Consider the following 24,402-nt stretch of genomic DNA (forward strand, 5'->3'; position numbering starts at 1 on the left):
GTAGTTTTATTCAGTAAGCCAGGAAGAGATTGCTCCATAGCCTGTTAGTTATGGCAATCACAGGAGTGCGGGAAGCCCTGGGTTTAAGTTCCTTGTGCCAACACATATTTTATAAAAAGTACAACAGCTTCAACAGGAGAAATCGAGAGAGAACCCCCAGTTGACTAAAGTAACCGCCTGCCCAGTGGGCTAGCCAAAAAGTTGCTAGTGCTATCTAGGCAATTTATCATTATTTTGAGCAAGGTTCAACTGATAAATATCAGCTCCCATCCCCAAAAGCACGCCACCTTTCAGAATCCCAAATTCCATCATGCCTGATGAGTAGCACTAACTAGTCTCCCAGTTCTCCAAATTATTTACAGTATATGGGAATTGTTATTAGAGATAGATCAAGATATACAGTATTAGCATGACTAATAGTACCTGTCAATACATGCTCCCCTATGCCAAGCTGTTATCACTTTAATTGTAAACTGAAACAAACAGGCCAGATTATCCAGTCTAGAGGGAGTATAGCAAGGTCTTACTTTGCTGCAGTCCCAGAACGTAAGCAGTACTGATATAGCTTTTTCCTCACTTCTACAGTATATATTTGTTTTAATACTTGCTATTGCCCTTTCAGCTGATGCCCAGCATTGTAAAAGGTACTTTCTCCTTCTTAACTATAAGTCTGGAGAGATCAGAAGACTCCCAAACAGGTACTATTTGGATGTACTACAGAAGAAAAACTTCTGGTAATTTTGCAGGCTTAGCATTGTAGCCACATGCTGAGGTTCATATAAATGACAATTTTTTAATAATGTTAATCCAGAAGAGAACATGGTGCTGCGGCCCACTCCGACAGCAATTAGCAGAAGAGGGTCATCTGAACTGGGTATAAAGGAGCTTTATGCTTCTGGACCCCATCCTTGGAATGTGAGATGTCACTGTTACCCTTTCCCTTTACCAATCTTCTACTGGTAAGATTCAAGATCACAGGCTCTTCTGCTATGGTATGAGGAAGACACTGCTTCATAAAGATTTCAGGTTCTCATACCATGTCCATCTAGGTTTGCCAGATGGCCAGTTTTTGACCAGATCACCCAGTCGAAAAGGGACCCTGGCAGCTCTGGTCAGCACAGCTGACTGGGCTGCTAAAAGTCCGGTTGGCCACACCGGGGCTAAGGCAGGCTCCCTTCCCAGCTCCTCATGGCTCCCGGAAAGTAGCGGCACGTCCCTCCAGCTTCTATGTGGATGTGTGGCCAGGGAGGCTCCGTGTGCTGCCCCAGCCCGCAGGCGCCGCCCCGAGCGCCGGTTCTGCAGCTCCCAGTGGCCAGGAAACAGAAGAGCTAGTCCCTGGCTATGGTAATCTCTCTCATGTCCATATACAGACCCTTTATGTTTCAAATAAAAGACATCTTGGAAATTATAGGAGAAATTTTAGTTTTAAGGGCACCTAATGTGACACAGTCATATACAAATAACATATTATATTACTGTGTACAATCCTTTGCATGATTATTGGTGTATACAATATTTATTGATTTGATGTGTAATGTGGACCATTGGGCATTGAACAAAGGACAGGTGGTCATGCAGCGTGTGACCATTCTAACATGTTTCCTCTCAAACTGCTTTGGGACAAATCTGGGACATAGTGCATATGAAAAAACTTGAAATGAAGAACACTAGAAAATCTATCGGTTAGCAGGATGGTAAAATAGGAAGGGGTCAGTTTCTGCAGCATGAGTTACATTTTATGCAACCTCACCTTCTTAACATTAATGAGTTATAATGAATTCATAAGATAACATCAACACAATATTAAGGGGTTATATATTTAAATATAAGTGTCAGGAAATATTAACATTAAGACTCCCATAACGTTAATTTGTCCACATTGCATATATTGTCTATTAAAGCATACATTTAAACAATTTAACTAGTCATTAAACATGGAACAGCATAACTTTCCCCCCTGCGATACTGTTCATTCTCAGGCATGGAAACAGTCCGTCCGTGGCTGCAGCACTACTGGATCCCCTACCAGGACAGTTGGGTGAAGGCAAGAAAAATCAGCTCCTGCAATAACCTCTTTAGTCTCACTCATTGCGAATGAGTGGGACTCTTTTGGGGGGCAATTAATTTTACAATAGTGTTTAAAATCTCTCCCTGATGAGGTGAAAGGTATATGAATCATACATTCCATCTCCCACATTCAAACTGCAGCTCCTGGCCTTCTCCTGGTGCCTGCTTGGGCCTTACAGTGAAAATGAGCGAGCGAGCAGGAGAGGGGGGGTAGAGTGAGTGAGCGAGCAGGAGAGGGGGGGTAGAGTGAGTGAGGGCGGGGCCTTGGGGAAGGGGTGGGGCAGGCTAGGGGTAGGGCCTTAGCGAAGGGGCAGGGCAACCTGCAATTAGGAAGTTGGCAACCCTATGGTTAATATTTGTCAAAATTATAACCTAGATTTTGTTAAGTTTATTCCTCCCTTCTGAGGAAAAGATTCTGTAACCCTTACACATGATAAATAATACCCATCGATGGTAAATCACTTGGACTATTTGAAGAGTACAATACTGCTCAATATGTGAGACAGTAGTAAAATTGGGCCCATTATCAGTATTCTTGATGTGTAAGTCACTATTATACCATTACTGACCTATCCAATTTGATTCCAATTTGTTTTGCAAGGTGGCAACTAGTCTTTTGTGTTTGCTGAGAAGTGACTGATATAGAAAATAGAGCTGGAAAATACCTGTTAAGTAATTTATTCCACAAAGTACAATCATTGTCTACTACAACAATTATATACCTCGCAAAGATCAATTCTGTGATTTTTTCCTTTTTCCCTTTGTTCTACTCATATAGTTTAGATTAAAGACATCCCAAATCCCTATTATAAGTGAATTTAAAACAAGACAACACTTCAAATAATTTCTAGCCTGTGATAAAATGTAAATGATGTTTTATGATTAAAATAAGTCAGTTCAGTCAAATAATTAACAAATCTACAGAAATAATTCACTGGCTAATCCAAATTCTCTTTTTATTCATTTTGACTGCATAAAATATTAAGTAAAATAAGATACAATGCATCAATGTAAATGACCTGGCAGCCACATCCCATATCATTAAGGAGCTATATGTCTCCTTTACTGTCAACTAATTGCTTTCATGTCCTATCTGGCAAGCACTTATATTTGAATAAGCAGTAGGTAATTTAACTGTTACTCAGATAAACTCAGTTTATGCTTGAGGTCTGAGGAGTTTATGTACCCTAGTTATTCAGGGCATGGTTACACCCCTAAACCCACTGATCTAATAGGATCTGCGAATAATAATCCATTCACATAGATACAATAAATAATCCTCACATGTAATAGTGCTTAAACTATAGAATATAATTTTAGAACCTGACATTGTGCCATTGAAATCAATGGGTGTCTTGATACTGATTTCAATTAATAGGATGCAGCCCTTAATGAACTAAACTACTATACATATGTATTGTACACAAGAAAATCTGTCCCTGTCCCGTCTCTTCTCCATCCATGGTTCTTTGTCCCAGTTTCCTTATTCAACCCATCTCAATCTCCTCCTCTAGGCCTAATGTCTGACCCCCAATCTCCCTGTCAACATCTAGTCCATCTCCTTGCCCAGCCAGGCCCAGTTCCCCTCTCCCAGATCCTTGTGCAAATTGTCTCATCCCTCCTCTTCCCCAACTGCTAAAGTCCTAGTCTCCCTCACCAGGCTCCTCCTCAAATCTCAGGCTCCTTCCACAGCTCCTACTGTGGCATCCCCCGCCTCTTCTAGCTCCTTGTTCTGGTGTCCTTGTCCAGCTAGTTCCAGTCTTTCTCCATGTCTCCGAGCTCCTCATCCAATCTCAGTGTTCTTTCCCCAGGGTCTAATCCCAGGCTCTCTGCCCAACCAACCCCATCGTTTCCTCCTCCCCACCTGGTGCTCACTTCCAGACTCCCCTCCCAATCCAGGCTAACAGTCCCAATCTAATTGCCCACCTAGTGCCAGTCCTAGTTTCTCTCCCCCACCCAATCCCATTCTCACCCTCCACCCCAGTCTGTCTTTTGTCCATTCTGCATTCAAATCAGATGGCTTCCTCCTCCACACTGCCGTGGTGTCAGCAGGGGGGTCACTTACAGCATGGAAGACACAGACTCCTGACTCTCAGTTCCAATGCTGAGTCCCATTCTCACCAGAGCGGCCATTACAGGGTAAATCTGGCTTCAACCCTGTATCCCTTGGCTGGAGGGAACATGATCGATCATTCTGTGGGGATGGCGCATGTGGCATCCTGTAACACACAGGAACTCAAGCATGCTCAGTGAGGCTGGAATCTTTAGATAATTTTGTTGCTAAAATTTAAGAAGATTCTGCTGAGCATATTTGAACCTCTATTTTTCAAAGGGTTATAATGATGAAATTTGCACGCATTTTAACAGGAAAAGCAAAAGGCTCACCCTGACACAGCTTGAAAATTTCAGCCCAAACAGTTAAATTCTGGCAAAACTATAAACAACTGAAAACAGATCTTACAGTCAGAAGTATTGGGCAATCTTAATCATAGGCCAGTGCTCCCACCTCTGCTATAACATGGGATAATAATAGACATTTTCATGACAAATGCATCTAAGTAATATCTATTACTTCAAAAATTAAGGAATTTTTTTTTGTAATGAAATGACGCCCACTATCTAGAGACCATTTAGGAAGTTTAAAATATTCTTTCTAATAAAGTATACAAAATGGGTTGGGACATAGATTCTAATTTAAAAGAGAAATGCTCCTACATTACAAAGTATTATTACAGAAACAAAATAATTATAAAATATCTTCAGCTGTGTCATGGAGGAATTTCAGCCCCATATTCATTAGAAGTAAGAGATTTAGCCCCTTCCACCTTAAGCGTTGCTGCTAAAAGGGAAACAAGGGTAGAAAAACAGACAGTTGCAGCTGAGACCAGAAATAAGTAGAGACTTTCAAAGCCACAAATGGAGTTAGGAACCCAACTCCCCCTGAATTTCAATGGCAGTTAGGCACCAACTTGTGTGTGTGTGTGTGGGAGGGGGGGTGTTGTGAAACTCTCTCCTCAAATATAATTCAAACAATTACACTCAATTCAAATAACTAGAGACACATTGTAAAAACCAGTTCATTACCCCTACGTAGGAGGGAGAGGGTAAGCGTCCACAGCCTCTGCCCTTCACTCATCCCCCAATTTCCCACAAACAGATATTTGTAATACCAGGGAATATTGCCAAGTCTTCTCTATAAGCACTACTAGCTGCCTTTTCTTTTATCTCCACATTTTTTTAAAGAGTTGCATCAGAACCTTCAGTTTTTGCCCCCCTGTGTCTGCTTATCCAAAACTGAACTATCCAATTTACAGCACATTTTCTAAACTCAGACAACCAGAACCTGGTACATGAAATAATTATTGGAAAACCAATCACATGTTATTATTCCCACCAAGAAAAAAAATCCATTGATCCAATAAAAAAACAAAACCAAATCCTAAACTCTTCCGAAATACAGGAAAACAAACTCAAATGTGAGAAATAATTGAAATGAAACAGTTTGAAGCATAATGTTAACCCTTCATGCACTGGAATCTTACAATGACCTTTTGTTATGGGTAATGTTAGCTTTTTGAACTCAGTAACCTTAAAGCAACATTGGGGAATCATTTTGCACAGGGATGCATATCTGTATAAAAGCTTAGGTGATTTTGTATGGTTAAAAAGAAGCTCTTTTAGTTACAAACTAATGCATAAGTCTTTCTAGGGTCAGGGCCTAACTCAAAAATAGAACTGGGTCAAAAGAAACCCCCCCCCAACAAATGTAGTTCAATAAAAACAAATAAAAATAAGCTTTATAGGAATGTACTTTATAAGGTCTTAAAATGAACATTTCCTTATATGTTACATATGAAGATAATGTGGAAGTGTGTTGCAATTGATCATGTATTATTCTTTAAGCTGTAGTAAAAAAGTTTAATCTAAGTTAGTTTAGTCTACCCTGTAACAACATTTCTTTGCAAACTTAGAGTTAATGGTTTGCCTTATGCATACTTTGAATTGCAAGGTGTAGTCAATGGATGTTTTTCAAGGACACCCTCTGAATTATGCCAGAGTTTTTGTTTTCACTGATACTACATTTTCTAAAATATTCAGCATTAATTATTTCTGTACAGTCCACAGGTGCATACTTGTAAACAACAAATACCTAAGTAATTCCTTTTGTTACTGTGATTCACTTTATCTAGGCATGCATTATACAGTTCGAGTTGTTACACCTATGGAAGTATCATATACTGCATTACAACAAAATTGTGGTTTTGTGTTATTTCATTTAAAATCATTGAAGAAATTAAAAATATCAAAAGTGATCTACCGGTAATTGCTCAAGCTGCATATAAAATCATCTTAATGGTCTTGATTCATCCATCTTTCTTCCTTTCCCTGTGGGTCATGATTTTTTTTGTTAGAACAATGTTTTAACAACACTTGAACAAATCCTTTATTTTCCTCTCAGTAACATGGTTAACTGTCTGGAATTTCAACCACTGGAAATTCTTCCCCCCAAAAGAATCTCCATTAAGCTTCCAAACAGAGTTACTTCATCCCTGCAGCTGGGTATATGGGAGACATTCTAGTGCCTAAGTACTTACTGTATATGTCACCCCTCAAATGTTTTTTTTCCCTTGCCACAGCTTTAGGAGCAGGTGTTAGCCTTTTGCTTCCTTTCTGTTTCCTCTGTGGGGAATGGGCTGGAAAGAGCCAACTAATTAGAAAATTCTGCCGGGAAATTAATTCTGTGAACAGCTGTGGAATGGCATTTCATTATAATGCACACTCTCTGTCTGTCAGCAGGGTCCTGATTGGCTTGACAAGTGGCAGTTCTCCCAGATGTTCTACATTATGCGATGAGACCATAACTGCATCACACATTCCTGTATACTAAAGAGAGGACTTTTGGTGTTTGAATAGAAGCTAAAGTAGACTAAACTACTCTTTAGTACACGGTAAATTGCTCTTATCTGTAGTAAGGCAAGAACATGTTTTTACAAATCACACATATGCTTATTAAGTTTAACAAAACACACTTTTCTCAACTAATTTAATTCCAAATTTTGTCCTTGCTTACCTGAAGTACTGAGGCACAGATGGGAAGGACCAAAAAGATAGAAATGTTAAAAAAACGAATGGGGCCAGATTGTGAGTTAGGCATGCACAACTGTATATGTAATGTGTGCAAATGCACAATATGCATGAGCAAATGGCTACTTAAGCAACTAGCTGGTCATGTCCACATGCAGATACTCAAATCCTCATGCACTGAGTAATTGCATGTGTATCTAGTTCTGATAGGTTGCAAAACCTGAAGCTGTGGAGGGTCTTTCAATTGAGGGTCCCCACAAGTGTGTTATGTTTGTCTCATGCGTTCCTTATACATTAGAGTTCAGTGTGTGGAGACAAAGTAGAAAGAAGGAGCTCTCTGTTGCCCTTGAGCAGCACAAAGTCTTTTTTTCTGTACTTTGTGGTCCAAGCAGCATTTCTAACATACTACAGGCTACAAATATTTATTTACATGGCTTCTGTTCATCATGTGCTCTCAAACTGTTAAATATTGTGACTTCCTTCATCTCAGTAATACAATTCCTTCATCTCAATAATAGAAGAACCTTTGAGTTCAGGTCTTCTTTCAGGTAATATGCCTGATATGAGTATGTCAGGAAAAAAAAAAAAAGCATGACATTCACTACATGGACATCCAAAGGAACTATGCCAATTTCCACAAGCTGAGGACCTTGCCCTATATTTTTTTTCTTTACATGGTTTTCTTTCAGTACTTTACTGATATTTTGCTGTTTCCTTGGTCCCATAATCTTTGAATGGGATAATCTGCCCCCCCATACTACTTGAGACTAAAACATATTCTTCTTTTCTAATCCAGTATCTAATTTGAATGATAGATTACAACTGAGAATTTTGTTTAGGTAGTTAACACACACCTTGTAATATTTCGTATGTTCTAGAGACAAACCCCTATACGGGGAAGTTATTTACAAGAATGGTTTCCCAAGGCACAAAGGAAAAAAAATTCACCTTCATGTGATCCCAAAGATTATTTTTAATAAGAATGTCTTGATAATAAAATATATATTAAAATTTATTTAAAATATATTTTAAATTGGGAGGGTTTTTTTTAACCTGGATTACCTCTCCATGTCACTGCAGAATAAAGTACTAACATTCTTGCTTGAAATGCTAGATACACAGTACCAGTACCACCCATAGTATTTCATGTACTACAGTATTTTTAAAATTTCCTCCAAAATATAAATATTACTGGGTTATCTATAGTCCCAGCTGGTTGTTGTATGCAATTACAGCCTGAATATGAAGTAAAGAATAAGGATTAAGATTCTATTGCTGTGTGAATCCATTCATATCCATTTACAGTCAGCTACAGTCATAACCTTATAGCAGCTGTTGCTAGTTGAGTTGTCCAAAAGTACAAGGTTAAACCTAGATTGCCCTTGTCCCAAACTAGTATACAAGAAGTGGAAGGGGGACATACAGAGTCTTCTCATTTGTGTGACTGTGACGGGGCTAGACACCATCTCAATTTCTGTGCCCTGGGACTGTAAGTACTTCCCTAGGCTATTGCTTATCACAGAAGTACAGTTCTCAAAGGCAAGTAGAGGGTGTGTGTAAGAAGATGGATCTATGGTCCTGTGCACAAAGAAAGAACAAGACGCACACTTTCAAGGAGTATGTCAGTGGTCCTATTCCTTTTCACCCCGGGTGGAATTGTGCCTGCATCAGACAATGCCTTTCAAGCTCCTGCTACAGTGGCCAATGCACCAGCAGGAGAGTGGGGTGGGGGAGGTATTTTTTCATGCTTTGTGTGTATAAAAAGATCTTCTATACTTTCCACAGTATGCATCCGATGAAGTGAGCTGTAGCTCACGAAAGCTTATGCTCAAATAAATTGGTTAGTCTCTAAGGTGCCACAAGTACTCCTTTTCTTTTTGCGAATACAGACTAACACGGCTGTTACTCTGCAACCAAGAGCTGTGGCTTAAAGGCACATGTTTGGCACTTACATTTGGAAATTTGAAAGTCCTTCTGACATGGGCTGCTGAATGAACTGGAAATATCTCAATTTATCTTCACACTTTGAAATATATAGTGAGTTCCATTAAAGTCTTATCAATGTCTTTAAGAAGGGTTATGTAAGCAGTAAGAAGGAATAGTAAATGGAAAGGATGTTCTTCCTGACCCAAGATATCCTTTCCAGAAGTGAGATAAGCAGGTGCAAACAACTAGCCTGGGCTCCCTTCACAATATAGTCTGAACAGGGGCAACAAAAACCTGATGAGCGACTGAGTAGAAATATTATTCTCATTATACGATGGGCTTGATTTCCAATCAGAAAGTAGGCACACAGATGCCTGTCTGTTTTGTATATGCAAAACCTTATATATGCCCCCAAATTACACGCTTGAACATACAGCTCATTAGAGAGACATCTATCTAGACACGCATGGTTTCTACTTGCACTTATAGTTGGATGTATATGAAGTAGGTGTGTATTGCACACATACCAAAACGTGGTTTATAAACTCTTTGGTTAAACAGAATGGGGACAAATCTGGTTTTACAAATCTACAGGCTTTAACCCTGGTTTCTCAATTTTAATCAGGTATCTGTCAACGATCCCCAGTGAGGCAGGTACTGAAGTTCCTTGTTCTTTTAAGGATGTTAGTAAATCATCTGCACAAGATCAAGAAGTGGCCAGGCCACTCCCACCACATCCTAATTGAGAGCCAAGTCCTCTTTATTCACAGGAGGGGTGAATATCAAATCTTCATATCAAATATGAAGTGGGAGATGAGCATGCCTGCATGTCCAGTCACGACTGAATGAAATGAGATGTGGGGAGACAATTTACTGAGACCAATGTATCTTTATAATCCTCCTCAAAACAACATTGTCTTAGAATTTAAGTGGACTTGTCCAAAGTGCCCACTCTGCTGCCATCTATGTAAAATGAAGTTTTGCTATGGATTGTAATAGGAACAGAGCGAGGCCAATACTGAGTACTTTTGAAAATTCCACCTTTAATCTAAACTTTTCTAAATGCTGGATAAATAAATGTATTTGTTGAAAATGGAAGCTAAAAATGGGAATTAAATTAACAAAAATGATTTTTGACACATCTGGCAAATAGCAATGTTTTCAGAGGTTTTTCTCCCAAAATTTCTGTGCAAGCATCCACCCTCTCTATTTAATTATGAGGAAGAAAAAATTCAACTGGCAAAACACATTTAATCCTTTTCACTTATTTTTTCCAGTTGTGGCTCATAAAATATTTTGTAGAGAGTGTAATTAATATTTCCCTCATCTGTATTATGTGGGTGTAGTAGAAAGAGAGCCTAATATGTAAGCCTTTGTATCAGAGGCCTGGTCTGAGGCCTGAGCTAATGTATACTGGTATAACTGCAGCCACACTAAGAGGTTGTGCCTACATAATTATATTGGTAAACAAAACTAAATCTAAAATGTCATCACTAACCGGCATAGTTACACTGATACAAAACCTGTGCACAGACCAAGCCCTGTTGCAGTCACTGAAAAAACTTATGGCGCCAGGACTTACTTGGAATGAGTAGTTTTATAATGGTAGATGTGAATAGTAGGTATTCTAATAGCTTAGAATATCCTTTCCAGTCTGGTTCATCAGGATATTTTTTCTCCCATATTCAAATCCCTCATAAGACCTATTTCTACTGTATCTACCTACATACATTAGCGATGAACATATACTTTTTTTGCCTTTGCTAATTAGCATATTTTATTGCTGTTTTTCTTTGATGAGAAAATTGGCTTGTATTGCATGTGCCCATTGCCCCAGTAGCACACTGAAGACATAATGATTAAAATCATAGCGGGTCAAAAATCAGAATTTCCACACTGCAGGAAATGCTTCACCCCTCCCCCACTTTCCTTTTTTTTTTTTTTTTACATTTCTTTTGTCCTGAACTGGGATGAAAACAATCAAATATCAATTTTCTACAACCAACTGGAGAGTTCTGAGTATGAAACATTTCCTTTGGCTTAGTTCAACACTGTATTGTGTCTCTTGGGCTGCCATAGTGCCTCAGAGGAATTGTAGTTCTGGTGCCTTATGACTGAAATCTCCTCTATGGGGTGAACTCCCATCATGCATCACAGTCATGAGACTCCCATAATATAGTTCAGCAGTTCAACAAGAAGGGAGACCAGGGTGCATCATGAGGGATTCAATCCAATCCACTGGTGCAATGTCTACCAGCATTTGACCCTAATAAATGTTAAAAGAAACTTTTTTTGTTTTGAGAGAGAGACTATATTCTCTCTCTCTATACATATACATAGAAAGAAAGACTATATTCGCTCTCTCTCTCTAGATATATAGCTATATACACACAAACAGAAAGAGACTATATTATTTTTTTCTTTCTCTACAGTGAGAAAAAAAGAGAGAGCGGCTATTACTAGCATAGCGGTCCCATACTTTTATGTTTGAAAAAAGCAAGGTTAGCCTCTATTAGGTAAGCTGTGCAATTTAAATGAAACATTCTGCATCTTCAGAACATTTGGAGTAGAATAACTGAGGAGTGATGAAGGACTAATTGCCAACAATAGAGTGCATGCTGTTGCAAAATTTGTTGTAGCAACTAAAGGTGGAAAATCACATAAAGATCCCATTATCTAATGAGAAAATCTTCCTGAAGAAGGATAATGTAAAAATACCTATATAATATGCACTTCTAATCAGCCACATATGAAAACTTGCAGAGCATAGAGCCTGTCACACGGGCTTGTTGTGTCTGTGTCGATAGGCTGTATGGTTGTGACAGACTGGCAGAGTGAAGAATAACTGCTAAACCAAACACACACACACACACTCTCTCTCTCTCTCTCCATAAAGACATATAGTTCTACAATATTTGTTCAGGGAAGATATAATTTAATGAGTGAGTGAGAGAGAAAGTGTGTGTGTATGGGGGGGAGGGGGTTGGAGCTGGGCTCTTGTGTACAGCTGGTTTAAGATTAAAGTTTGAACAAAGAAAGGATGTTCTTGGAACATTGTATCAGAAAAATTCTCAATGAGAATTCCAGAAAAGCCAAGATGTTAAGCAGATGTATTTTCTTCCAGACTTAAACCATTGGGAGCTTCAGTTCTAAGTTTGCATTGGCAGAAAATCTGTTTCATGCAGTTTGATACTTTTAGACCAAATGTAACAAAACCATAACACTCAGCTCTACCAATTGTGCTTATTCTGGAGATCACTTGGAAGGTAATCTATACGCAAATACTCATGGGGCACATGGACTGCTCACTGAATTCACTCAATCATATCATTTCAGCATTGACTTTGTATTTATTTGTGTTAACTTAAGTAACATTCCTGGTCAGATAATCTTTAAGAACACTGCTCCAGATCAATCCTTCTTCCATATAAATAGCCACAAGAAGAACATTTATGGAATAAAGAGAATGAAAATGACTGCAAGGCTCCTCTCCTGTGGATAAAGACATGTTGCAAGAAACCATTCAAAATGAAGTGGCCAATTAACACCTCTACAATCATAGGCCAAAAGAGAGTTAGTAGACTGTGTAATGAGACACAAAACTATTGAGTCCATGATTTTTTGGCATCTTGCATAGTTAATGAATTTATGCTCCTATGCTTGAAGGTGCTGTGCAGGGTTCCTTTGAGGACAAGGACTGAGTCCTGGTCTACACTACAGGATTAGGTTGAATTTAGCCGTGTTAGGTCAATTTTATGAATGTGTCTACACAAGCAACCCCATTCCGTCGACCTAAAGGGCCCTTAGAATAGACTTCTGTACTCCTCCCTGGCGAGGGGAGTAGCACTAAAATCGACCCTGCTGGGTCGAATTTGGGGTAATGCAGATGCAAATCAACGTTATCGGCCTCTGGGAGCTATCCCAGAGTATTCCAATGTGATCGCTCTGGACAGCACTTTCAACTCCAATGTACTAGCTAGGTACACAGGAAAAGCCCCAGGAACTTTTGAATTTCATTTCCTGTTTGGTCAGTGTGGCGAGCTCAGCAGCACAGGTGACCATGCAGTCCCCCCAGAATTGCAAACGAGCTCCAGCATGGAGCGAACGGGAAACACTGGATCTGATTGCTGTATGGAGAGAAGAATCTGTGCAGGTAGAACTCAGATCAAAAAGAAGAAATGCTAATATATATGCCAAAATCGCACAGGGCATGGTGGAGAGAGGCTACAACAGGGACACACAGCAGTGCAGCTTGAAAGTCAAGGAGCTCAGGTAAGCCTACCAAAAGACAGAGGAGGCAAATGGTCACTCTGCGTCAGAGCCCCATACATGCCGCTTCTATGATCAGCTGCATGGCATTCTAGGGGGGACCCTACCACTACCCCAACACTGTCCATGGACACCCGCAATGGGGGAGTCTCACGCAACACAGAGGAGGATTTTGTGGATGAGGAAGAGGAGGAGGAGGAGGAGGAGAATGCACAGCAGGCAAGCGGTGAATCCATTCTCCCCGGCAGCCAGGACCTTTTCATCACCCTGGAGCCAACACCCTCCCAAGGCAGGTTCCCGGACCCTGAAGGCAGAGAAGGTACCTCTGGTGAGTGCACATTTGTAGCTACAGTACAGGGTTTAAAAGCAATAGTGTTTAATGTTTGATTTGCCCTGAAGAATTGGGATGCATTTGCGGCCATTACAGCTACTGGAAAAGTCTGTTAACGTGTCTGGGGATGGAGCGGGAATCCTCTAGGGACATCTCCATCAAGCTCTCCTGGAGGTACTCTGAAAGTCTTTGCAGAAGGTTTCTGGGGAGGGCTGCCTTATTTTGTCCTACACAGTAGGACACTTTGCCATGCCAAGCCAGTAGCAAGTAGTCTGGAATCATTGCAGCACAAAGCATGGCAGTGAATGGTCCTGGGTTTTGGTCGCATTCAAGCAACATTCAGTCTTTATCTTTCTGTGTTAGCCTCAGGAGAGTGATATCATTCATGGTCACCTGGTTGAAATAGGGAAATTTTTGTAAGGGAACAGTAAAAGGACCCCATTCATGCTGGACTGTTTGCGCTTGGCTAAAAGGGATCATCCCATCATCCCACTGGCCGGGGGAGGGGTGAAGGGATAATCCCAAATAGCCACACAGAGGGGTGGGGGGCAGGTGTGTGCTGCACATCCACCTGAAAACCTCAGCCCCTCCTTTTAAATGGCAAACCCAACTGGCATTACTTGCTATGGGAAAGGAGGACACTGGAGTTTGAAACCATTCCCACATGTTATGAAGGCCTTAGACGTGAAACCCACGTACCCTTTGGTTTATCATGGCTGCCCGGAAACCGAATTCTGTTGCTCAGCTGTGTGTGATGTGTCACCATACTGGCAGGCGCTCAATATAATGCGACCTTGTACCTAAAACACATGTGCTGTCTGCTGTGAATTGCTTGATCCACTGTGAAAGAGTCTCCCTTTTGTTCTCAGAAAATCTTAAATTTTACTCTCCCTTTTTATCTCCTCCCAGGTGCAAATGTTTCTATGCTCCCCCTATCATCTCCGTCCCTGAGGTTATCGCAGATTAGAAGGTGAAAAAACCACACTCGCGATGAGATGTTTTCCAAGCTCATGCAGTCCTCCCACACTGATAGGGCACAGCTTAATGCATGGAGGCATTCAGTGGCAGACTCTAGGAAAGCATTAAGTGAGCACGCTGAGAAGAGGCAGGATGCAATGCTGAGGCTAATGAGGGAGCAAACGGACATGCTCAGGTGTCTAGTGGAGCTGCAGGAAAGCCAACAACAGCACAGAGCCCCACTGCATCCACTATATAACTGCCTACCCTCCTCCCCATTTTCCATAGCCTCCTAACCCAGATGCCCAAGAACGCCCCGGGGTGGGGGAGAGGGGGAGGCTCCAGGCACCGAGCCACTCCACTCCAGAGGATGGCCCAAGCAATAGAAAGCTGTCATGCAAACAGTTTTGATTTGTAATGTTGCTACAATAAGCTATGTGCCCTTGTCCTCCCCTCCTCCCGCACCCCACCCCACCCTACCCGACCCAGGCTACCTTATCAGTTATCTCCCTTTTTTTTTTAATTAATAAAGAAAGACGGCATGGTTTCAAAACAATAGTGACTTTATTTCCTTTGCCAGCTGTGATTGAAGGGGGAGGCTGGCTGGCTTACAGGGAATTAAAATTAACAAAGGGGGCGGGTTTGCATCAAGGAGAAACACACACAACTATCACACCGTAGCCTGGCCAGTTATGAAACTGGGTTTCAAAGCTTCTCTGATGCACAGCATGCCTACCTGTACTCTTCTAATTGCCTTGGTGTCTGGCTGTTCACAATTGGCAGCCAGGCAATTTGCCTCAACCTCCTATGTCTCCCCCTTACTCTCACAGATATTATGGAGCACAGCGCAAGCAGAAATAACAGTGGGAATATTGGTTGTGCTGAGGTCTAACCTAGTCAGCAAACAGCACCAGCGAGATTTAAACATCCAAAGGCATATTCTGCCAAAATTCTGCACTTGCTCAGCCTATAGTTGAACTGCTCCTTACTACTGTCCAGGCTGCCTGTGTATGGCTTCATGAGCCATGGGAGCAAGGGGTAGACTGGGTCTCCAAGGATAACTATCGGCATTTCAACATCCCCAACAGTAATTTTCTGGTCTGGGAAGTAAGTCCCTTCTTGCAGCTGCTCAAACAGCCCGGAGATCCTAAAGATGCAAGCGTCATGCACCTTTCCCGGCCATCCCCCACTGATATCAGTGAAATGTCCCTTGTGATCCACCAGTGCTTGCAGCACCATTGAGAAGTACCCCTTGTGGTTTACATACTGGTTGGCAAGGTGGTCCGGTGCCAAGATAGGGATATGCATTCTGCCTATCGCCCCACCACAGTTCGGGAAACCCATTGCAGCAAAGCCATCCACTAGGACCTGCACATTTCCCAGAGTCACTACCCTTGATAGCAGAACGTCAGTGATTGCATTAGCTACTTGAATCACACCAGTCCCCAAGTAGAATTGCTTACTCCAAATTGATTCCCGACTGACCGGTAGCAGTCAGGCTTTGCAAACTTTCACAGGGCTATCATCACTTGCTTCTCAACTGCCAGGGCAGCTCTCATCTTGGTATTCCTGCACTTCAGGGTGGGAGAAAGCAACTCACAGAGTTCCAGAAAAGTGGCCTTACACATCAAAAGTTTCGCAGCCACTGGGAATCATCCCATACCTGCAAGACTATGCGGTCCCACCAGTCTCTGCTTGTTTGCCGGGCCCAGAATCAGCGTTCCACTGTATCAACCAGCCCCACTGCCGCCATGATGTCCTAATTGCCACATCCCGTGCTTTCAGGAACTTCTGTGTCCATGTCCTCCTCACAATCGTCCTCGTGTTGCCGTCTCTTAGGCAGGTTCTGCACATACTGCAGAATGATGCGCGAGGTGTTTACAATGCTCACAACAGCAGCGCTGAGCTGAGTGGGCTCCAGGCTTGCCGTGCTATGGCATCTGCACAGGTAACCCAGGAAAAAAAGGCGTGAAATGATTGTCTGTAGTTGCTTTCACGGAGGGAAAGGAGACTGACAACATGTACCCAAAACCACCCACAACAGTGTTTTTGCCCCATCAGGCATTGGGAGCTTAACCCAGAATTCCAATGGGCGTGGATACGGCAGGAACTGTGGGATAGCTTCCCACAGTGCACAGCTCCGTGAATCGATGCTAGCCACAGTAGTGAGGACGCACTCCGCCGACTTAATGTGCTTAGTGGGGACGTACACAATTGACTGTATAAAATCAATTTCTAAAAATCGACTTCTATAAAATTGACCTAATTTTGTAGTGTAGACATACCCTGAGAGGGCTATCACTTTGAATGACTTCTTGCAACATGTTCCTTATGCTTAACAATCTGTTCCACCTTGCATTTAGCTTGTGACGTTCATTACTTTTCCCAGACCTCAAGAAGAGCTCTGTGGGGCTCGAAAACTTGTCTCTTTCACTAACAGAAGTGGGTCCAATAAAAGCTATTAACCCACTCACCTTGTCTATACTCATATAGACAGAGAGAACAATATGACCCTATGTTAACACTTTGCTTTGCATATAGGATCTATAGAGAGGTGCTATATAAAGATGCAACTTATTAAATACCATTATGTTGTATTCATTATAGAGAATAATCTTTTTTGCCCATATTTTCAGTCTGCACTGAGATTGACTTCAGTTCCAGAAGACTCAGGCCAATAATGTATTCTAATAAATTATTTCATGGTTCAGTTTTGAAATTAGATTATTGAAGACACATTGAATCCTTATAGAAAGAAGATGTAAACAAGCAGTTTGTGAGACTGGATTTCTACTTCCAATATTTAGGGATAAACACCTGTCGAATTTTATTCATGTATCTCAAGAGGAAGTGACTAATCCAAGCCTGCTTAATATATTCAACTTTATATACCATTATAAAATGATCCATTGATTAGACAGATGACTGAAAAAAGCATAAATCTAAAAAAAAACAAACAAAAAACCTTGAAGAGGGTCAGACCAAGATAATTAACATGCCTTAATTATATCCAAATAGTGTTCTAACTAAAGATGTTAACAATTAAAATGAGTAATAACACTCTACAAAGAATTAAATTTACTGGCAGATTTTATCCCACTTGTATTATGTTGACATGATTCCATAACCTCTCCCTTCAATAAATGTCAGCTATTTGTTTTTATATTTGAATTTCTCAAACGCCCTAGCTATGAAAACAGAGGAGCATGAAAAGAAATTGTCAAAGATATGTCTCTTTTTACACCTGGTGGTTAGAGAGATTGAAAGTGTGGAGAAGACATTCTAGGCCGATGGTGGAGATTTGCCTACTCATAGTTTTTGAGTGAGAAATATGGAAACCATTTGTCAAAATTGATTTAAAAAAAAAGCATTGGCATAAACAATGGCCATGCCATGATCAGTTCTGTGGAGGAATAAGAATGACATTTCTGTGATAATTGCTTATTCATAAAAATTGATGTAATAATTGCTTTCTGTGAAAACCAGCAATGGAATGGGGACAGTTACTGACAATATATATCTAAAAATATAAATGGTTGCAGGGCCAAATTCTCTTGATACAGCTGAAAACTACAAAGAATCTCTGCAATTCTGGGGCCAATTGCATTCCCCCGACTACTCTAAAGGCATAGGCTAGTAATCCTGTGATCAATTCAAAGATCAATCCATCAGCCAAAGATTGCTGGAACCAGGGACATCAGCATACAGGAAGGAAACATAGCATAGGAGTGCTATGTCAGCTCTACCTCCAGTTGGCGGCTAACCCACATCAGGTGGCTCCACATCTAGGAATATTAGGCTGCTTTCCAGCCCCTTTGCTTTGCCAGAGTGACAGTGATCAAGCTCAGGATCTGTTCCTCTAAGTATACTGCACAGGATTCACATTCACAGAGAAGACAATCCATAAACACTCTGAATGATCAGGTGGATCACAAGAAGTTTCTGTTACTTAAGGTCCAAATCCATCCCCCACTGAGATAAATGGAAAGACACCCAACAACTTCACTGGAAGTTGGTCTGAACATCAAAAGAAGTTGTAAACAATATCATTAGAAGATTTTGAAAGCTAAATGGCAGGTGTATTTTATTAATTTGCTGCTCTTTATTTATACTGTGTGTCCCTTCACTTTTGTATTTTGGAAGAGGGTAAACTGAAGTATCCAAATGAATAGCTTTCGTGAAGAAAAATTTCTCGGTGATGATTTGGTCTTGGAATTTTGTATTTACACTGGGGATAAGTACCCGCTTTGTAGAGGACACTGATAATTAAAGTAATCCCCTTACTTTTTATGGATTCCTGTTTTAATCCCATAATTTTTGCCATGCCTCTAATTTACTACCACTGGGTTGAGAGGTGTGAACAAAAGGTTGTTAATGTGATGTTGCTTTTGTATGTTATTCCTTTGGGATCTATTGAAAACTTGATATAGTTTATTGAATAATAAGACTATTTACTTAGGCTGGAAACCGCTGCCCACAGGCTTAATTTATTCCTATCCCCTGGCCAAGCCATTTTAAAATGTTACTGTGTAATGAAGAATCTAAATTAGAAGTTTATTCAATCTAACCTACATAAATGATCACTTTGAATTACTCAGTATTAATATTATTGACCAACAATATATCACTGTCTATATTTATAAAAGTCCCCAAATGGGAGGTTTGTGGCTGTATTAGAAATATATAACACATATGGGAAATAGAAAAGTATTTCTGTGGGGCTTTTAATAATGATAGGCTGGAGAAAAGAAATATAATCAAGGCATTATGGACCTGATCGAAAGCTCACTGAAGCCAATAGGAGTTTTTCCACTGATTCAGTGTGCTACTGATCAGATCACATTTCAAGGAATATGCATCCAATTTTGTCCCCCGTTGATGTAAAATGACTAAACTCCCATTAATTATAATGAAAACAAGACTGGGCTCTAAGGTTGCATCTAGCCATTAAAGAACCAAACCAAACCAAACAAACAATTAACCTGAGTTTTTTCACATGGTTATTTTTTTTTGGACTTTTATCTTGGGCTCTTTTGGGGCACCTTGCTTTTGATAAGATCAAAAAAATTTAATTGATTAATATTAATTGATTAATCTTCTCATCTACGTAAGAGGTAAGTAAATAATAATACAGTATATCCATTTTACATATGGGAAAATGGAGGGCCATACAGATAATTGTCCAAATTCACCCTTGGTATAACTCCATTGAAATAGGTGGGAGTCAAGACTGAAAATGGTCCTAAGCATCTTCCTCTCACGGTCAGGGTCAGTGGGAGCAGCAATAACAGAATCTAATAACCCCGATTCCTAATCTCAGACTAACAATATCCCCAAAGGCTGTCTCAGCTGTTGTAAGCAGACTAAAGGATAGCCAGACACCAAACCAATTTAGTGATCACATTCTTATAGGCTGTCTCTGGAATGCATATCAACCTAAATTACCCTTGAATCGAGTCTATTTAAAATCATGTACATTTTTTATTAGATATATTTTTAGAAAACTTAATGTGAGTAGCACAGGAATTCATCTCAAACAAGAATTTAGCCTGGGTTTATGTTAGCATATAATTTGTAAAAGTTGTAATAAACATGCCTTGCTGAGATTGGCAAAATTTATACGAAGGAAAACACCACGGCTAATTTTGAGCTACTTGCTTATATGCACAAAAGGGATAGTGCTCGGCATGGATTCAAACCTCAGGTTTGTTATGTGATCTTCAAAACTGCATGGAATTGAGGAATAGTTATATAACTAAGACCAGAATTTCCAAAGTAACCTTTTCTTTATAAACTATATTTTGATTAAAGATTTTGGCTTCCAATATAAATATTAACCAGCAGCCTAATGATGGGATCATGAAATACAGTCAGTCTTTCATTCAGATATGAAGAAATATATAATGCTTAAATCAAGAATCTGGGCCTGAGTTGGCATTCATTGTATATTCCAAACTCCTACTAAGTAGATGGAACTTTAGGGTGTGCAAAAAGGGCAAAATTAGGCTCTAAATATAAACATATAGTGAATAAATATATAAACAGTGTAAACAGATGAGAAAAATAACACATGCACCATGATGGTCAGTATTAAATTAACCCTGCCCATTTTTACAGTTGCTCAGAATAACAGGACCATCATTATTTTCCCAGTATTTTTCAAATCATGGTAAGAGATACTTTTAATTTATGTGCCTAACAGAGAGGAAACTAGGTTTGTGATCTTTGTCCAGCTGCATTTGGAAATCACTCTTGCATGTAAGTGATGAAAGGAAATCAGTCAGGAACATAATCATCATGTTTGTCCTTAGAAACATGGTTAGTTTTTTCAAGGTCGTTCTTTCCCACAGACTCACCTGCTTCTCTGAACCATTCTGTGCTTCCTAATACCACCTTGCGATTCAGAAACAGGAAAATAAAGCACTCAGTAGCAGTGTCAGAAAAATTATTTGTAAGTAAACTTTAGGGCCCATTATGTCATTGGAGCTGTGCAAGGTTCTATATTATTTATTTGTATTGCAGTAGCACCAAAATGTCCCAGGCATGGCTGAGCACTCCAGTTTTGTTAGGGGCTATATAAACACAGAAGAAAAAGATGCTCTATGCCCCAAAGATCTTACAATCTAAATAATCAGACTATGGGATTCTTCTTCCTCCTCCCACAACTTAAAATTCAACAGCCTATTACCTAATTCAACAGGAAACTTTTTTAAAAAAAGGTAATTTTGGAGACAGTTGAATGATTTGAAAAATATATTGAGTTAACTGAAATATTTAATTGTAATAAATAAACATGGACCTGCTAATAGCCAATAAGAGATCTTGCCTTTCTATGTGCTTGCAAATTGCCAAATAAATCGATGCTGCTGTATAAATAATGCTGAACAATTAAACACCACAGTGCTTACTCAACAAAAGCAAATGACCAAAACTGCAATGGTATAAGGGAGAGGAAGTCAGCATGGCTACTAACTGTTCACAGAGAAGAAAAAAATGCAGTTAGATCAGGGCAAATATTTGTAAAAGGATTTATGATCATGCAAATAAAGTGTATGGATTCATATGGAGGGGACTCACCATTTCACAAGCATTTGGATAAATTAGGTCTTGTTCACACCGATGTTCAAAGAAAGCTCATATTGTGCAACTAAGTTTGTTCATTTGTGAGTACATATGCTTTGGTTTGGAAACACAGTTTCTTGGGAGAACAGCTCCCAGGTCTCCTGAAGTACATGCCAGTGCCCTTCCTACTAGGCCATTCTGTGTCCTGTTGGAAACAGATTTGTAAAAATCTCAGTTTGGAAACAAAATAAAGGACTCGATTTGTTCACTATCAATAGTTTGAACAGCTCTAACTGTAACACTTCTAGAACTAAATTTTCTTTATGACGAGTATTTTCCAGGCAAGTGTAGAGACATGTTGCTTTATTTAAGAAAAAAACTCCTGGGACTGATGGTTTGGATCCAAGATTGTTAAAATGGTCTACTTATATCATTGCACAACATTTAACTGGCAGATGAATTTGTCCTTGGTCTCAAAAGAGCTCTTGGAAACAAGTACTAATCACCCCAGGGTGCAAGTCTAGCGATACGCAGAGTATGGAAAATTATCCATCTTGGTAACCTCTCATATAATTAACATAGCTTAGTAATGTGGGGTAGTGCATAGAGATCTCTGGATTAAAGCAGCTATTGAAGTACAGATGATCATGAAAAAATTATCCTTACCCAAGCGGTTAAAACATTTATTCTTGTGTTTCATCCTCAGCAATTAGCAAACTGGAGTTACACCAGACACTTGAGTTCACAAATGAAGGACATGGTCAGACTATAAACTCTTTAGGGCAGGAACTGTGTTTTCCTCATTTTTTTAAATCAGTCATAGTACAGTTGGGCCCAGATCCTATTTGGGACATCTAGGTGCTACCCTAATACCAATAAAAATAACTAAACAACCATCACTATTTGTCTAATCTGGGAGGTATACACATAATTGCCTGAATTTGACTCAACTTGACTATCAAGGCTTGAGGCTTCCAGAAAATTTGCTGCTCTTTAATAAATACTTGTCAGAAGTACTGACATTTGTAGCTACCCCACAAGGGGCGATTTTGTTGTGAAAATATAAAAAGGTCTGAGAGGGGAAGCTGAATAGCACCTCAGTTATATATTTGGGGAAAAAAAAGAAAAGAAACCAAATCATGTTTACTCTAGGTGATGCAACCCAGTTTATGGATCCTCAGTTCTGCTTTATGTAAAACCATATAACCCAGGGATTCGCATTAAAATTCCTATTTTTTTTTAATCGTTTGTGGAAAGCATTTCTGGTTTCCTATTGAAAGGACAGCCAGGGTGAAAGAATGTCACAGACATTGCCAGTCGGCTTCTGCCTCAGTGTTCAGAGTATACTTTGTACCAACAACTGGTCTTGCTGATTTCCTTCCTACAACTGATTGGATATTAAAAATGCTGGCTCTAATCAAAATTTCTGCTTCGTGTTTAAAAGTGGATAACTTCATAAACTCAGGGAAACCGAAGCTGCCAAGATTCACTTGCTGTATTTCCTACATCCCTGACTGCAATTGTGCACCTTTGCTTTCTGGGAAATCGGGTGCCTGGTGAACCTGTTCACAACTTCTTTCTCCACACATCTACCCTCCAGCTTAGAGGCAACAAGCACGTTGCAGGCTTTGTTTACTTCTCAAGCCACAAAACAGTTCTGCTTCTTATTTTATTGTGGGTCTTTATTTTTTAATTGGTTTCACAACTGGATGGTACAGCTTTTAAGTGGTTTTGAAAGTATGTGTCCAAACCTGTTTCCCAGTTTAACGGTCTGTTTTCTTTTTGATTTATATTTCTGTTTAGTAAACTTCTGCCATTTTGAATATTTTTTCTCTATAATCATTATAACAAAAAACAAAATAACCCAAACAAACCACACAATCCCCAAACCCTACATAAAACAAATGTCTACAATGGTACAAATATCTTCTCATTGGTGATACAAACAGGGATACAAATTTCAAACGTCCTGCAACACTGTTGCTGATAATCTTTTCAGGAATGACAATGGTGGACAATGGGTGGCTCAGGGGATTATTGATGGAATGCTGAGTCTGTTGTTGAGATTTTCAGAGCAGACTAGAGAATTAGCCCTGCAACCCCTCTTAATTTTAATGGGAATTTTAACCAGTGCCAATCAAACGCAGGCCAGCAGTGTTTGAAAGTTGTTACCAACTGATGGCTATGTGTCAGGTTGTGGGAAATGTGTTTAGTGGGCTCAGTTCAGATATTCATTGATGACATGTCTGCCTCACAAAAAATGCCACCAAAATTGGCACTAATTGATAACCTTGTTGGAAGGTTCAGCATAGCAGGCCAAGAGTTAACTGGGCAAGGAGAATGAACTATTATCTCATCCCAGGGTTGAGGCAGCATGGGAGAAAGTTTACAGTTCCACTGCCTAGGCTGTGACTAGAGGACTTCTGTCTTCAGGCCTGTCAAATCCAGTGCATATGGAGTTATCACTTTCCCATCAGCTCTCTCTCACTAGGCAGAAGACAGCACAGAGTAAAATACCATTTCCTGCTTCTTGTTGCATCTCCAAAGTTCACAAGTACTGTGCTTGCCACAGTTCTCCTGTGGGGTTCCATGTCTCTTCTCTGCACACAGCTGCTTCCTTTTTGCACAAGAGTCTTTGGAAGCTTGTTTCACTTATCAAAACTAAACTGTGAAAACCTTAGAAAATAAAACACAAGTTCTACTGG

Source organism: Chelonia mydas, chromosome 4 (assembly GCF_015237465.2).
Source record: "Chelonia mydas isolate rCheMyd1 chromosome 4, rCheMyd1.pri.v2, whole genome shotgun sequence".
Taxonomy (NCBI): Eukaryota; Metazoa; Chordata; order Testudines; family Cheloniidae; genus Chelonia; species Chelonia mydas.